We start from the raw sequence: 17,745 nt of genomic DNA, 5'->3' as shown, positions 1-17,745 counted from the left end.
TAGGTTCGTACGGTAAGCACAACTGATAAGGCACTGCATTAATTCACTTTTGCAGATTGGTTATATTCATGCAAGGGGAAAAGCCATTCCGCTCAGAGGTTAAAACACAAAGTTGAGCCAGTAAACATTTTAAGTGCAAACTCCCATTTAGTAAATCTCATGTTTAAAACAGATGCTCTGCTTCCCAAGTACCTGAAGATTCATATACGAACATCTGCAGCTGAATGATCTTAAGTGAGGCTGGTGAGGTGTAGCATTCAGAGAAAAATGGACCAATAGTCCATATCTTACCTTGCTAGCATCTGTAGTTTAGTCCGTTTGTACAACCAACACTGCAAAACCAATACAGCTGGGTGTATTGTGCTAAAGACCAAAAAGTCAGCATTGCCAATTTAAAACACGACAAATCTAATAAACGACTATATTGAAGGCCTCTGTTCATCATAGTCCTGTTAGTATGTGAAATGAAGGTCGGATATATGGAGGATGCTTTGGAAACTTGAACCCTCATACTATGCAATGCAAGTAGACACTGAGGCAGGAAAAGGTACCAAACCCCCAACAGCATTTGGAGAGATTTTCCACTTGGCTGAGATATGTTGTGGTTGTCGTAAGCTTAAGCCAATGGCTGTTAGAACTTAGGTTTTTTTTATATATATAAAAAAGCAATGGTTGAAGGGGTTGTAAGTATTCGGGAGCTGTAATAAATAGAACTGGTTTGTCAAATTTATATCTTGAAATTCCAAGTGCAGGAAATTTCGAATGTCCCATTTGAAAGTCACAGCATGCATTCAACCAAACAAAACATCCAACTTATTATTATTTTTTTTTAACAAATTTTAATAAATGTTTATCAGCATCGACAAAAGCCAACAACGCTGTATTGTGTCGCCCCTCCGATCATTGTATATACCCTGGTTATGTTCGAATGTAGTCACTGCCCTCAATCCCTATCCGTGTTTATTCTGCCTGCGTCAAACCTATATACAACGTGTTATCCCTATAAAGCACTTGGATACCCTAACTGGTCACGTTTGCGCTCTATAAAACCTTAAATAAATAAAAGTAATTGGTTGGGGAGAGGCATATAGCTCAGACGTGGCATCACAGTAGGATAAATCTTTTAGCCATGCTGTCTTTGTGGGGGGAAGCAGAAGTTCCCCAACCTAGTGAGATTTGTCTCTTGACAAGTAGTAACGCAATAGCAGTGAAGCGTCGTATTCCCAATGGCACTGGCTTAACATACCCCAATAAGGCCATTTGCGGGACCAGTGCAAGGGTCTGGCCAATCATTACAGTTAATTGTGGAATACACGTCACTCCCGAAAGATTTTACCACCCCACATGCCCAGGTCAGGTGAAAAAAAACAGCATGATCCACATAAGCACCGTCTGGCTGTCTCTGAATATGTACTGTGCCCCATATCGTATTGTTTCTTACCGGTCGGTGTAGTTTTGCAGCTTGAAGACTTTCTGGATTCACTATGCTGGGTATTATTCTGCCATCTTGTTGTTGGGTCGGGAATTGTACTATTTTCTCTTTTTTTTTTCGTGGCGCAGGTAGGCGGCGACGTCCCCACCATTTGGTGTCCTTCGTGACGTCGGCGCTTCCTGCGGAAGCTCCCACCTTTGGTCGCCATCTTACGATTCTTTTTTCTGGTCTTGTTTTAATCTGGTTTTCCCTGTGACTTTGTAAAGTCTTGTTCCTTTTAAGTCCCTTTCCTTCGGTCTCATCTTTCTGGCAGAGGAGGGTGGGTTCGCTAGTGAATCCAGAAAGTCTTCAAGCTGCAAAACTACACAGACAGGTAGGAAACTATACGTTTTGCAGCGTGAATCTTTCTGGATTCACTATGCTGTGCACAGACTTTGTAGCGGTTTGTCCTTACTGTGGTGGCTGGGTGGAAGATGAGCACTGGTTACTAAATATGTGTTGTAAGACCTTCTGTCCCACTTGCGCTTCTTTGTTCATCTGGATATCCACACAGTAGTGCTTAGTGAACGTATGCACTGAAGACCATGTTGCCGCTTGGCAAATGTCTTGGATAGGTGTGCTCGCTAGAAACTCAATTGTTGCTCCTTTCTTCCTTGTTGAGCGAGCTTGAGCTGCTCCTTGTAACTGTTGTCCTGCCTGCTTGTGGCAGAGCTGGATTGTCTGCGCAATCCATCGTGCAATAGTATTCTTGGTGACTGGTCGTCCCAGAAAACTGCTTGCAAAGGAGACCAAGAACTGTTTTGTTTTCCTGCACTCCTTCGTCTTCTCTATATAGTGCATTACAGCCCTTCTGGTGTCTAGTGTGTGTGTAGAGCCCTTTCTGTTCTTGTGGTCAGTTTTTGGAAAAAACTTGGTATTTGGATTGTTTGATTAATATGGAACCGAGACACCACCTTTGGCATGAAGTGTGGGTCCGTCCTTATTACAATCCTGTCCTTGTGTATTTGTAAGTAGGGCTCTTGGAGTGTCAGAGCTTGCAACTCACTTACTCTTCGTAGTGACGTGATAGCCACTAAGAAGGCAGTCTTTAGTGTGAGCATGCGCAGTGTAGCCTTGTAAATAGGTTCAAAGGGTGCCTTCTTCAATTTATTTAGCACTACGTGGAGGTTACATGCTGGTGCTGGCATCCTCTTTGGGGGTGGGGGGAAAAGGGGGGGGGGGTAGAGTTCTCCTCGCCCCTTCCAAGAATCTTTTTACCACTTGAGAGGTGAAGAAACATTTCCCTCTTTCTCCTCTTGTGTAGGCTACTACCGCAGCCAAGTGCACCCTAAGGGATGTGTAGCTTAATCCACTTTGTAGCAGGTGCATTAAGTACCTTAGTACTGTTGATTCCCTTGTGACCTTTCGTTGTAGTTTCTCCTTGATGCACCATTGGGAGAACCCTTTTCCATGTTGCTATGTAGCACTTTCTCGTGGTAGGCCTCCTTGCCTCCCTGAGTACTGCCATAGTACTTGCTGGTAGTTTTAGGTGCGCAAATTCTAGGTCTTCAGGAGCCATGCTGCTAGGCTGAGACCCTCTGGTTCTGGGTGAAGCACCCTTCCGTTCTGCATGGTTAACAGGTCCTTTCTTCGTGGGAACCTGTATGCTGGTTCTTGTGCCATTTCCACAATCTGTGAGAACTAGGATTGTCTGGCCCACTGAGGTGCTATCAGTATTAGTGTCATGTTGCTGATTCTGCATTTGCTGAGTACCCTGTGTATCAGTGGTATCGGGGAAAAAGCGTATGCAAATGTCTTTGACCAACTTATCCATAGCGCATTCCCTTGGGACCGATGGTCTGGTTGTCTGGATGCAAACTGTTGATATTTTGCATTCTGGTGTGTTGCAAATAGGTCTATTTGCGGAGTACCCCATTTCTGGAAAAGCTTCTCTATTTCCTGCTGGTTGAGCTACCATTCGTGTGATACAGACATCTGTCTGCTGAGTCGGTCTGCTTCCACATTGTCCTTCCCTGGGAGATGTATTGCTAGTAGGTCTATTTTTAGTGGGATGGCCCATCTCCATATTTCCTGTGCTAGCCCGGATAGTGCCACAGATAGTGTTCCTCCTTGTTTGTCGATGTAGAACATGGTGGCTGTGTTGTCATTTTGGGCCAACACCCTGTTACCGTACAGCTCTTTCTGAAATGCTTTTAATGCTAGGAACACAGTCTTTAGCTCCAGGTAGTTGATGTGTCTGACCGCATCTTGCTGCGACCATAGACCCCTCACCTTGAGCTTGCTCATCTGTGCGCCCCACCCCAGCTGGGAGGCGTCCGTTGTGATGGTCACTGTTGGAGCTGGTTGTGTGAATGGCTTCCCCTGTGATGTTTTTCTTTTTCCACCACGCTATTTCCTGATTCACTGCGTGTGTGACAACCACAAGATCTTCCCAACTCCCTGTGACCATTGCTGCTGGATCCATTCCTGGAATGGTTTCATGTGTAGTCGAATATTTGGGACTAGGTGGATGCATGATGCCATCATTCCCATCAGCTTGCTTGCCGTCCTCGCTGTCAGAACTTGCCCCTTGCGGTAATACTGCGTTTCCTTCAGTAATGCCAATGTTCTCTTCCTGCTGGGGAACATGGCCTTTATGGTGTTGATCTATGCCCCAAAGAATATCTTGATTTGTTCTGGTTCGGTTGACGATTTCTCCCAATGGATCGAGAAACACAGTCTTGTCAGGGTTAGTATGACCTGCTGGATTTGCAGTTTGCATTGGCTGTACGAACTTGCCTTTACTAGCCAGTCGTCGAGATAGGGGTATACGTGTATTCCTGGTCTTCGAAGGTGTGCTGCGACAGCTGCTAGGCATTTTGTAAAAACCCTTGGTGCGGATTTCAGGCTGAATGCCAGTACTGTGACCTGGTAGTGGCTTTGGTTGATCACAAACCTTAGCAGGCGCCTGTGTTTGTGGTTGATGGGGATGTGCAAGTATGCGTCCTTTAAATCTATAGTAGACATGAAGTCCCCTTGTTATATTTGTGGATTTACCTCTTGTAGGGAAGTCATCTTGAACCTTTGAGTTCTTCTGAATTTGTTCAGGAACCGTAAATCTAGGTTAGGTCTTAGTGTTTCGTCCTCCTTTGGCACCAGGAAATAAGTTGAGTAAATCCCTTTGTTCCTTTGGTTTTTTGGTACCACCTATATTGCCTCCTTGCTAAGCAGATCCTGCGCCTCTAGCTGCAAGAGCGAGAGCTCCTTTGCTGAATGTGTCTTGCTTCTTGGTTTTCTATTCGGAGGCTGTTTTTCTAACTGTACAGTATCCGTATTGTATGATGTTTTGCATCCATTTGTCCGATGTGACCTTCCTCCATTCCTGGATGAAATCTCCTATTCTTCCCTCTACCGGTGTTGAGTGTTCGAGGTACTGCTTGTCGTGGAACGATCGGCTGCAGTTCTTCCTTATGTCCTTCCGCCCTCCCCGAGGTGTTGCTAGGGTGGGGGCCTGTTCCATATTGGAGTCACTTGGTGGAGGGCTGCTGGCCTCCTCTTCGTTCTTGTCCTCTTCCGTTCCCACGCCCTCGAAAGGACTGTCCCCGGGGCTGGTACTGCTAGTTCTGCTGCTGCCCCTGCTGCTGCTGGCCTTGGTAGCTTTGCTGGGACATTTGGTGCAATGTGCTAGGCACGTTGCCGCCTCTACCACCCGGTCTTCTCGTGGGTGTGTCTCTTCTCATTCCTCTGAACTGCAACGCTCCCATGGACCTTGCTGTTTCGTTGTCCTTCTTGAGCTGCGTCAACTTGCCGTCCACTGGTGTGCCGAATAGTTGCTCTCCATTAAAGGGTGTATTTAAGATGTTACTTTGTACATCTGGCTTGAATCCCGAAATTCGGAGCCATGCATGTCTTCTCTCAGTCACTCCTATCATCATTCGCCTGCTCGATATTTCTGCAGCATCCAATAACAATTTCAGGCATGTGTTCGCCATGTTCTTTCATTCTTCTACCAGATGAGCTGCCCTTTGTTGGTACTGGTCTGGTAGATGCTTTAGGAGCTGCCCCACTCCATCCCAGTGTTGGTATGTGTGCCTGTTGATTAGGGCATTGGAATTTGCGAAGCGCAAATGTATTGCCGCATTTCTCAACACCTTTCTCCCCGTGAGATCCATCCTCCTGCTTTTCTTGTCTGGAGGTGGTCCGGCATTTGTGGGAACATAAGCCCTCTTCCTAGCCGTTTCTGCAATTATGGTGTCGGCTGGCACTGACCCTTGGATGTATGCAGGGTCCTTTGAAGAATATTTGTACTTCTCCGTCCTTGGTATCACAGCTTTGCATACAGCTGGCTCCTTAAACGGCCTCTCTTCCCTGGTCCAGCACACTAGAGAGCATGGGCAGGAACTACTGGCTCCTAGTCTGTTGAGGCAGTAGTTTCCAAGAGGAAACATGCCTTGGGCTTCTCCTCCTCCATAAGTCTGTGCAGCCTTCTGCACGACCAGGTTATAGATCCCTATGTTGTCGGGCGGCGAGGGCCTCGAAGGGTAAGTGTTTACACCTTCTTCCGGTGATTCTGCGTCAAGGTCTTGCCATTCCACGTCTTGTGCCTCTGAGGACGTCGAGTCCAGGCAGGATTGCAGATCTTCATCACCCTCTCCCTCGAAATAGAAGTAGTCTTCTTCCAGTTCCTCGACGGGTTCGTTTTTTTTTTGGGCGGTTCCGCGTCTTCATCGTTCTTTTCGACTTCGACCGCGGGATTCAGCGGGATGGTGTATTGGCTCATCTTCTCGTCGAAGTCCTTTTTCCACTGTAGGATGCTCACCATTTAGGCCTCGAGCCTCCTCTTCCTCTCCATCTCGGCAGCATGTTCGGCGTTGTGGGTTGGAGTGCTTCTCTTCGGGGATGTCGGCCCTTCTTACCTTGCCGCCGAGGTGTCCTTCTCAAGGGCAGCCTTCGACGTCTGAGGGTTTTTGCCGATTGAGAGTCCTTTTCGAAGGATCCGCTCGGTTGACTGTCCCTGGAGACTGTTGCATTAGTCGAGTGTTTCGGCAACAGAGCTCCTTTTGAGGACTTCGCTTCACCTCTACGAGTGTCGCTCTTAGCTTTTGCTTCACTCTTTCGAGTGTCGCTTGAATGTTTAGGGGGTCGACGACTCCCTTCCCTCCTTCAACGTCTTCTTATGGACCTCGACGACCGGGCAGTCCTCTGGTCCTTCGGCGATGTAGTCCTCTTCTCCACTGGAGAGGCTCAAGTCTCGTAGCGTTGGAGGTGGCCCCTGCATGTTGTGGTTCGCCCTTCTCTGCCTCTCCCTTACTCCAAGGGACTTGGGTGTAAACGCCAAGCAGGCGCTGCAGTCTTCGCTTCTGTGGTCGAGCGGCAGGTATAGGTTGCAGACTGGATGCTGATCCTGCTGGGCGTACTTGTGGTGGCAATTGGTGCAAAACTTGAATGGTGTTTTGTCCATCCCCACGCTCAAGGAGCCCCCTGCAAGTGCATTCTCCGAACGCCGAGGTTTTGCTCGTTAAAACTTCTCCCTCGTCGCTCCGTTATGTTATGTTATGTTAAATTGGATTTGTTGAGCGCTTAATACCGAAAAGGTCTCTAAGCGCTGTAGAGGAAGAGTAGCATAGAAACCCAGCAGTTCACTTGATCGCTAAATTAAGCCCCAGGCTTCCACAAACAGAATGGTTTTCAGTTGTTTCCTAAAAGGGAGGAGGCGATCTTCAGCTCGAAGTTGACTGGGAAGCTTGTTCCAGAGAGTGGGAATTACGGAGGAGAATGCTCTCCCTCCTTTGGAGACATAGTTGAAGCTGGGACAGTATAGCAGACTCCCTGTGGAGGACCTGAGTACACGTCCAGGTACGTATTTTGTGAGGCGCTGTTTGATGTAGGAGGGAGCTTGGCCATAGATGGCTTTATGGGCGATGCACAGGCCCTTGAATTTAGCCCTTTGTTTCACCGGAAGCCAGTGAAGGCGTTGGAGGAGAGTCGAGGCTGGAGTGTGTCTCGGTAATTTGAAAATGAGCCTGGCGGCATCATTCATTGCTATCTGCAGTCTTCTAACCAAGAAGTCAGGAAGGCCAATGTACAGGGAGTTGGCGTAATCGAGCCGGGCCAAGATAATGGCTGAAACAATGGTTCTCATGGTAGAAAATGAGAGAATGGGGGACAGTCTCCTTAGCAGTCGGAGAAGTCCCACACAGGTGCCAAAGACCGTGGGAACTTGGTTGGCCAGGGTGAGCTTGTCATCTATTTTGATGCCCAGGCTTTTGACTACCGGGATCGGGACAGGGGCTCACCCAGCTCCTGGGGCCAGTACCGGGAGTTCCACGGATTGTGGTCATCTGATAGTGCCAGGACTTCGGTTTTATCAGGGTTGATTTTCAATGAATTTGCCATCATCCAGTTAACCGTAAAGCTTAGAATCTCTTTTGCTCTGGCTTGTGCATGGGGGGAGTTCTCGATGTGGAGAATGAGCTGTGTGTCATCTGCATAATTAAAAATCTGGCAGTCCATATCCGATAAGGTCTTGATTAAAAGACTGAGGTATACGTTGAACAGAAGAGGTGAGAGTGCAGACCCTTGCGGGACTCCACAGGTAATAGGGCCTTTCTCTGAGACCCACTCGCCCATCTGGATTCTTTGGGTGCGATCTGTCAGAAAGGAGGCGACCCATTGTAGGGCAGGTCCCACCACTCCCAGTGAGCGTAATCTTTCCAGCAGAGTGACATGGTTGACCGTGTCGAAAGCTGCCGACAGGTCAAGAAGGATCAATACGCAAGGCTTCTTCTTGTCAGCATTTAATCTAATGTCGTCGAGAACCGATAGCATTACCAGTTCGGTGCTATGGTGTGCCCGAAAGCCTGCTTGCCTATCCCCCAGGAGATGGTGATCTTCAAAGAATCTAGAAAGATTCTGCCGCACGTGCTGTTCGAGTATTTTGGCGAGGAAGGGGAGTTGGGAAATGGGGCGGTAGTTCTTCATATTGGATATATCAGCGCCAGGTTTTTTTAGGAGGGGGGTAATTCTAGCTTCCTTGAAGCTGTTAGGAACCGTCCCTAAGCATAGGGAGGCGTTGAGAAGGGCCAGGATGTCATGCTCGATTTCTGGGAATGCAAGATTAAAAATCCTAGGCGGGCAGGGGTCGGCTGGAGACCCAGATTTGGTCTTTTTGGCCAGGTCTTGGAGGGCCTCTATTCCCAAGAGTGGGAAGGAGGAAAGGGGCTCGGCCATCCTGACCTGTGAGTCATCCACTACCTTGGGTAAAGGTGTGCAGGGGGAAGTGCCGATCTCCATCAGGATGTCCTGAATTTTCTTTGAAAAGTATGTGAGGAAGTTATTACATTGTTCCTTGCTGGGTGGGGTGGTCTGTGATTGTTTTTGACTTAGTTCCTTCAGGATTCTAAACGTTTCTTTTTGTTTATTTGGGGCAGACAGGATTCTGTTTTCATAGAAAATTGCCTTGCTACGTAGCAGTGCTTTTTTATATGAGGCTAGTTCTCTTCTGTAGTCTGCCAGTGCCTGAGGGTTATAGTGTTTCCGCCATAGTCGTTCATGCTGGCGTAGGACTCGTTTGGAAGTCCTAAGTTCTTCCGAGAACCTGATCTGTAGTCCGGTTTAGTTGAACTTGTTTCTTCGTCAATTTTCTCGATTTTGCTTGATTCCTCTTCCAAAACTCTGGAACTGTTCGGCAACGATCCAGACCCAACAACGGAAAAAAAGAATATGAAGATGGCAGCCAAAGGTGGGAGCTTCCGCAGGAAGCGTGCCGACGTCACAAAGGACACCAAATGGTGGGACATCGCCGCCCACCTGAGCCAAAAAAAAGAGAACATACTAAGATTCCGGACCCAACCACAAGATGGCGGAATAATGCATAGCATAGTGAATCCAGAAAGATTCACGCTGCAAAACTTGCTTTACGTGTAGGATGCTTTTAAAACTAATCACCAGCCACAGTTATTCAACAAATCGACAGAATATACTACTCCAATTATCCATACACTGTCTGAATACCGGGCATGGATTATTTTATGAATGGGACAGGGTAGAATGCCTCACAAGGCTAGAAAAGGTAGGACTGGCGTAGGCAAACGTCAGGACTTGGAACATGGTGATGGCGAGAAAGATGAATCGACAAATGATAGTGGGAGCTCACAAGCAAGTTGTTCCGATTACATATATAAACAAAGTTTTATTTTTTATTTGACAAACTTATTTTTTGTTGCTGTTCCCTTCCTCTGCCCATACTTGTATCAAATCTGCTTTTATATATCAATTTACAGTTGCTTGGCAGTGGTGAAAAAAGGCCCCAGTATAAAGGAGGACAAATGCATTGGGAAGAAGTTTGCCAAATAGACCAGAATCCTAGTGCTGGTGGCTGCCTACACACCATGTCTAAAAGCCTGCCCTCCCAGACGAGATATCACGCAGCGCACTGATGCGAGGCCCCACCATATTTCAGCAAAAACATGAAACAAGCTCAGTTACCTGGCAGTAGCACCAGCGGGCCGAAAATTGGTGCATCTTCTCTCCCTAGAGCACTGAAGAGTTAAATGGTGTGCGCTTCAAACAAATATGAAAGCACAAAAGCTAGCCAGTATAAGCATGTGCAGATCAGCTCAGAGTACAGGCATTATGAGCAACGATCCCTTGACTGTAACCCTCAAGTATTACTTTAATCATTTGCACAAACTTCTGAAATCTGCAATCCCCCCCCCCCCCCCCCCCCCCCCCCCCCCCCCCCAAAAAAACTAGTAATATATGCGTGCAGCACTGCAAACACCCTAGAGTGGGTCACCGCCAGTTTCCATAATCGAGTTTGGATGCATTTTGGAGGGAAAAAAAACATTAACTACGATTAGAAATGAATGCATCAAGTTTAGTTCGGGACGAAAAGGGTAAAAGGTAAAGCACAACTGACCCGTCTCTTTAATCTGAATTGATGTGTCACTTTAAAACGTTACCATTCCCCAGAACATTGTTTTTTTCTTAAAGTGCATTGGTCAAAATCTTTGGTTAAAAGTTATGTGGTTTGAATAGCGAAGTCGTATCTCGTCTTTCAATTTTTGTCGTAAATCTGGCTGAGAGGCAGGGAGGGAAAGGGGGGGGGGTCGATGGATCTGTACATTAATATGTGCACTGAAAGAAGAAAGGGAGAAGGTGAGGCACCCCTCGAGTATAATAGCTTACCTGCTGTCACACCGGTTCTAGTTTGTATTTTATGTACTTATGCGTTATGTTATTAGAGGGGAGATTTGAGGTCTTGGCAGCAGGGGTCCTGTTCATCACCCTGCCCTTCAATCTTCAAAAAGATATTGGTGGTGCAGCTTAGGTTGTTCTGAACTCTTGCCCATATAAAAGTAGTTAAAGTATAGCAGAAGTTTAATTTTAATTAGGACAATGCTCATACCGTACAACTAATCGCTTCTGGAGACTAAAAAGGTGTTATGTACCAACCGGCTCACTGTTGATCATTTCATTACAGTTATAAGAATGAGAGCTCAAGTGAGATCTGCAGGGTCTCAATCCTGGGCAATCCTCATTATACATAAACCTATCTTCCCCATCATGTGCATAACTGATCTAACTTACCAGCAGTGGAACTCGAGACCTACAAGGTACATCCGAGTCTCCGCAACAAACCTCTACGATTCAAGCCAACAGATTACACACAGTGAACTGCTGCAGATAAAATACCCGCTGGGAGTAGTGTATGATTAGGAACTAACATTTGATGAACACATGCCCATATGGGCATCTTCCCACACTGAACGTTAAGACCAGCTGACACACTTGGCCAATACAGCTTTTACTCCAGTTCAGGTTGAAGAAACTAGTGCTACACAGGTGGAGAACATCCAATACTTTACTCATTAACACCGTATGAAGCATGTTAAAAAAGGTACCGCTGTTTGCCCTTCTATACATTGTGTGGAATGGATGAGCCAGTTTCGCAAGGACGATAAGATTTACGTCAAGATTCCAAAAGGTATTTGATTTCAATGCATGGCGCTACTTCAACCTTACAGGTCCTGCGTCAACTGAATTATTGCTCGTGGCCCACGATAAGGGTGCGACATGAGATGCTTAGTAGCTCCGCTCACTCATTCTTGTTACGCTCCTTATAAATAAGGCTCTATTTACGCACCTGTGAGAGGTTGGATTTTAAACCACATGCTTCAGGCCACAACGTTAGTTTTGTAGGCCGTGCCTCTAAAGAGACCTAGGATGTCAGAAGACAACCCCCTGCCTCCCTCCCCCCAAAGAGTCGCTGCCCAAGTTCCCCTTTCCATCGTGCTACAAGTACTGCTCAAAGGTCACTTCACATTGCGTAGTTTAGTTTTTTGTCTCTTTAAAGTTTTCAAAATGAAGCATTTTACACACCAATAGCAATTCAGGAATAATCTTTCACTGAGTGAATCAACTTTGGACAATATCTTGAAGAAGCGATTATTACATTGTTAAACATAGTACTACACAAATCCCCAGTAACATTGCGTCAAAGCGAATATGTGCCATGCCCCGGGATGAAGGGGGTACGACGTACAACTTCCTAGTTAGGAGGAAGAAACTGCTTATAAAATTCTCCCCATCTCTTCGACTGTCACTCAACGAAACTCTGAGAAGCGAAACGTTTATCTAAAGTACACAAATCTAATTCAGTTACAGCACAAGTGACAGCTTTGATTTCCCTTCAGAACTTACCCAACTATTTATGTGGGTAAACACAAAGTAAGTGGGAAAATAGGCATGATGGAGCGCAGAGCAGGCGACTAGTAAAAGGCAGTCTCTTCGCACCAGTGGGGCTGGAACAACTTTGAGCGGGGTTGCTGCCAACACTTACATCATCCAACTCAGGGACTGTGAACAATCGAACCATCTCACAAAGAGGAGCAGTAAATGAGCTGCGCCAGTTCAGCAAGAGGGGGTAGAATGTGGTACGCAGCGGTAGTGCATTTAGGAGCACACTGTCACAGATTCATCACTAAAGCATGGAGTGCTAATGCGGTGTCCTTTAGGGACAGAGCATTCTTGATTGAAAAGACCACAAACTTGGACACTTTACTGATAAGACTATAGTGTGTGAACACGACAATGTGCAGCAATCGGGACTCATTCCTTTATACATTCTGACCCTCTTAAAGAGGTTTCTTTTCACACTTAAGAAATAGAAAAACGTGCTTAGTTTGCGCTTTAACTGCGAATATATTTGGAAATATTTGTACAGTCCATTACAGGCATTTGAAAAATTGTGTTAGAAAACAAATGCTACTCTAACTCCTTGTACTCCTGCAAGTTTCAATGATACAGAAGCAGTGGCTGGGTGAAGGTGCACACTCCAATTGGGTTAATAGCTGTCCATTAACAATACGAACATTTGTCTTTGGTGCTTCAGGAGGAAGGAGAGCCACCTAGTCTCCCACAAAACAGAAGATCCGAGGCTTCTCATTACACAATTTCTTGAATGAGCTCCAAGCACTCAATAGTACAATAACAAATGTGATTTCGGTAGTTAATGTCCAATGTCTTTTATTCAGACATAAGTTCTTATTCCTCTATTATTTCATCAGTACAAAATTCTTGGTCGACAGCAACTTCAAGCCAAGCCAACACGCGTTTCGTCCGTTTAGTTACAACTGGATTTCATTAGGGCTCATAACAATTGTCATTAGGTCCTATATTCTATTATCGAGGTAAGTCCGAATCCAAGGCAGTTACGACATGGCTACAAAGAGAAGGCTTCTGGCCATGCACACACAGCAAAGTGTGTAAAATCGCGACACACAAACGAGAAATTAACATCAGAAATGGCACCAAATGGAAAATCAAACAACATCTCACATGTAAAAGTAACTATGTAATTTACATGGTAGAGTGTCCATGCAAGTAGCGATACATCGTAAGCACAATCTTCGAAGTAAAGAAGAGAATTCTCGAACACATCAGAGCCACAAATCATAAATATCGCACAAATGCCATAGCAAAACACATGGAAACACATCATGATGGCAAATGGGAATCCTTAAAATACTGGGCTGAAGAAAAAATCCCACTAACAGAGAGAGGTGGAGATCGCAAGAAAATTCTACGACAAAGAGAATCAAAACATATACTCATTCAGAACCTTAAATCCGAGGGGTCTCAACCAAAATGAAGAACTTTATGTACACCTCTAAGAAACCATGCATGGACAGAAGTATTAATCATCTCTTAACAAATCAAATACTCACCGGAAAGTTGAGAAAACAATGAGATAAAATTAAGCAATACGAGCTGCGAATAATGAACCATTATTAAAAATGGATGAAAAAAGCTGAAAATCTACAAAAAATAAATAAATAAGCTCAGTAGAGAGCAATTAATATCAAAAGGACACAAAGCATAAATTGCCATATAAAGGACAAAATGAACATGTTTTAAATCACACAGAAAAGAGCAGACTTCTCAGTAATAAAACTTGTAGTCAGCAAGTTTTGTAAAGAACGAAACTACACCATCCACAATGCACTAAAAAGGAAACAGGAAGTAACTGTGTTAATTGAAATAAAAGATCCCCTTTTCCATGTGATAAACATCCCGTGATCAAGCCTTATGCGAAGGCGAAATGCGTTGGGCATGGCAAAACCTTGGAAATAAAACCGCAATAATTTCTGTGTACAAGTGAGCGCGTTTCCCATTCTTTGCCGCGAGGCATAACAGATTTTCATTTTCTACCGGAGTGGCCGTGCCGGATCGAACGCACGAGGGGGGGTGGGGGGTCTGTGTGTGTGTCCGTAATCCTCTGCTGATGAAGTCAGATATTACATCACGGATGACATATGTGTCTTTATGAAAAATAAATATTTGTAATATATGTATAGCTAAAGATTAATGGAAGAAGACATGGGTAAATAAGTGTCTAAATACAGTGATGTAATATCTGACGTCATCAGCAGAGGATTGCGGTCGCGTGAGTTATAGTTGCCTGCACTAACTATAACGGGGGAATTTCATTGGTTTTTTACGAGTGAAATGTCCAGCTAACTATAACATGTGTGAAACCTATGGTTTTTTAAGTGTATTTGCAAGGTTTTTTTAATGCTAATTCCTAACTATAACGTGTGTGAAACCTATGGTTTTTTCAGTGAATATATATATATATATATATATATATATATATATATATATATATATATATAGTATTCCGTAGAACAACTGCAATTGTGACTCCACCACCGTCACAGCATACACGGACCATAGAGGAGTGCTGAATTATTATATATGCGAAAATAAATTAAACAACACCTACCCCCGAAAAACGTTTTCACTCCCACTGTGGTCTGTAGTACTTTTTTCAACCTTTTCATATGTGGGAAGAGATGGGAGACGAGTCGGTGAACTGCTTCCCGGCCCAGTACATTCACAGAAAAATTGGGGGAAAAAAAAAACTCTCCTCCTTATCCAAACCTAGAAATAAAATAAGTTGGTATAACCAGAGAGGCTCTGATTAGGGCTCTGGTGCAAAGAGAATGCCGCCTTACACAATTTTATTTTTCACTTGAAGCGTTGATTTCTTAAGCATCCGGCCCCTTGCACAAGTAGATGGTTTATAAAAGACCATACCCCTACATCGACTGGAGACTGCAAGGACTTGTTTTGCACGCAGATCTAGAAGCCATCTCTGTTGAATTGGGTCTAGTTGTGGAGATCTCATTTGGTGTGAGGTGCCGAGGTCGGAAGTCACCAGTACTGTTTTCTAACCTCTGGTAACTTTTGCAGATCGAGGGTAGCCTTGCTCCTATTGTGTATTGAGCTGTGGCAACCTGCTTCCCCCCACTAGCACACAAAGGGACACACTTCTGGAAATGATAGACAATGGCTTAAACTGGTAATGGACAGGGCCCTAGCATTAAGCCACTGGCGTGCCTCATATCTAATAGGAGCATAGTTTAGTACACTGCCTCTTTCAATGAAGTTGCACAGAGCCATTTCACTAAAAAGGGGGTGGTCCGGATTCTAGGGAGAAGAGGATATGTAAAATGCATACTCAGAGAAAAGGCCAACTTTGCTAATCTGAGTACATTAAATAAAACAGAAAATAAATAAAAACTCCTGTGCAGTAGGAATATACGGCGACCAGCAGGATGTGATGCTATGGGGCAATTACTTTGTTTAAAAAGCACCTGCAGAGCAACATCCTTCACAGAAGGAGACACAAACCGACTGATGTTAAACTTCACCAGGAACAGACTGCACACACCTTAAAGTCAAAACAATGTTCGTTGGAGTTTGTGAGAACACCATGCCATCCTTACACCATGCCATCCTTACACAATCAGTGTATACTTCATACCAGGCCAGCCTAAAAAATGTACAAAGAAGCCTCTTGGCTGACAATTTATCTGACAACTATCGACGTACTAAACGCTAAGATATGTAGACATACGCTATATAGTTCGCATAGCACACCATACCCATCCTGAGGAGACCTCGAAGTGATGCTAAGCTGAACCAAGATTCCAACTGCAGCGAGATAAAAACTGAACTATCCAGTTCAGAAAATCACAGAGGAGTGTTGCGTTGTATGCAGTTAATTAATAACAGCAGCAGAACTGACAACTTGCCTGTATACACTGAATGTGGTCCGGTCTCTTCCTGTTTTACACGGATCCAATCCCATTAGCTACAGAAATTATGCACATCTTGACACCACATGGACAGAAACAGAAGTGCCCATTTGCAGGGCAAGTATAAGTGGAACTTCATCTTAGCTTTCTGTTCTTCGACCCATTTTCTTGAAACAAGTTTCTCTCAAATTGCATCACTACGCAAACATTCATGAAAAAGTCTCTCTCTACCGTTTGCTAGAGTTAGATTTCAATGTATTGGCGAGATTTGGACATAGTTGTGGATGCTATTGGTTGTAATCTTAAATGTACACACGCAGCCTAAACTTCAAATATACAGTAATTAAGAGGAAATTTTAACTGGATACCTGGGAAAAGGGGGTTGGGGAGGGGTGCAGTGCCTGTGTGCTGTATTCCAAGTTCCTTGTGGAGAAATAAGCTGGCCTCACACTATTCAATCAGACTATGGTCCCAAAAGCATTTCGCAGGTCCAGTGCTCTTACTCCTTTCGCATATGTACAAAGTTTGTGCCTTTTATATGCCATCAGGGTACTCCGCAGTCTAGAGAGGCTAGTTTGAAGCTCACACTGATCCAAAGTCAAGGTGGCAAGATAGCAAACAGCCTGGCCTGTGCTGGTGTGGGTATCGTTTACCTTTCAGTGTATTCCATGATGGGGAGCTGTTGTACAACGTCCACCCAGTTATGCGGTAAAAGCGCATTTCAATGTAGAGACTACTCTCAACTAAAACGGGCATCATCAGTCACACTGTACACATTATCATTGAAGGTAACGTTACAGAACTAAAATGAGTACATGCTAAATATGGCACATTAAGTAGAGAAAGGGCACATTTACACGTTATAAAAGGCATCCAAAAAGCACCACTGAACATGCACAGTCCTTCAACACATCCACAGTGATCAGAGTGGCCCCAGAGCAAGAGCAGTGCTGCAAGGCACCTGCCTCAAGTTAAAACATGCCGGACACAAACCCTAGCTGCAGATAGGCCAATCCGACATATGCATGGTTTCAAACCTGAACCGTGGGCATCAGCTCGGAGCGTTCTGCAGAAGGATTTAAATGGCCACAAATGTAAATGGTGTCTCACTGCTTTTTAGATCTCACTAACGGACAAGCTTTCCCAGTATTCTATGGACCATACAAGCACTTAGATTAGGCTTTGGGTCTGCCCGTTGCACATCATGGGTTTACTTTTTAGTCAACCTAATGCTTGCTTCTTGTTCTCAGCATGCCTTCCTTAGCTGCGCTGACCAACTATTGTTTAAGGGGCTTTAGGTCAGCCCCTTGCACTTGACTGGATGGCTCTCATGACCCCGATTCTTATTCATTGGATTACCTACTTGCTTTTCCTGCGTTTTTTCTTTAGAATGTTTAGATTAGATGCCTTGTGCTCTTCCACTGTACATATGAACTACTTTCTAATTTTATCCCCACGCCCCTTCCCTCCCCCGTAGGAAGCTGGCTCTGTAAATTCTATACCAAAATGCGGTATAGTGTGCACAGACTCCAGTGGAACCTCAAAGGTAGGCAGAGGTAAAAGTAGATAGCACCTTACTCTTTTTGTGTTAGTGTGGAAGAGCAGTAAGGTTTTATCAGAGGGTAGTTGTTGGAAAGTGGATTATTAGTAGGGGAAAATGTATATCTGCCACTGGCAACGAGGACACTAACACAGTATACGGCTCAGAATAGGTCTTAGAAAATTATT

General features: G+C 44.9%; 1 protein-coding gene across 9 annotated transcripts in view; it reads right to left on the bottom strand.

The window, feature by feature from the left end:
- The window catches only part of CAPRIN1 (cell cycle associated protein 1), a 545,714-nt gene that overhangs the window by 440,202 nt on the left and 87,767 nt on the right, over window positions 1–17,745 (bottom strand). The gene's annotated exons all lie outside the window — the stretch shown is intronic.

Source organism: Triturus cristatus, chromosome 3_1 (assembly GCF_964204655.1).
Source record: "Triturus cristatus chromosome 3_1, aTriCri1.1, whole genome shotgun sequence".
In the NCBI taxonomy this organism is placed as follows: domain Eukaryota; kingdom Metazoa; phylum Chordata; class Amphibia; order Caudata; family Salamandridae; genus Triturus; species Triturus cristatus.
This window is presented reverse-complemented; position numbering and strand designations above follow the sequence as displayed.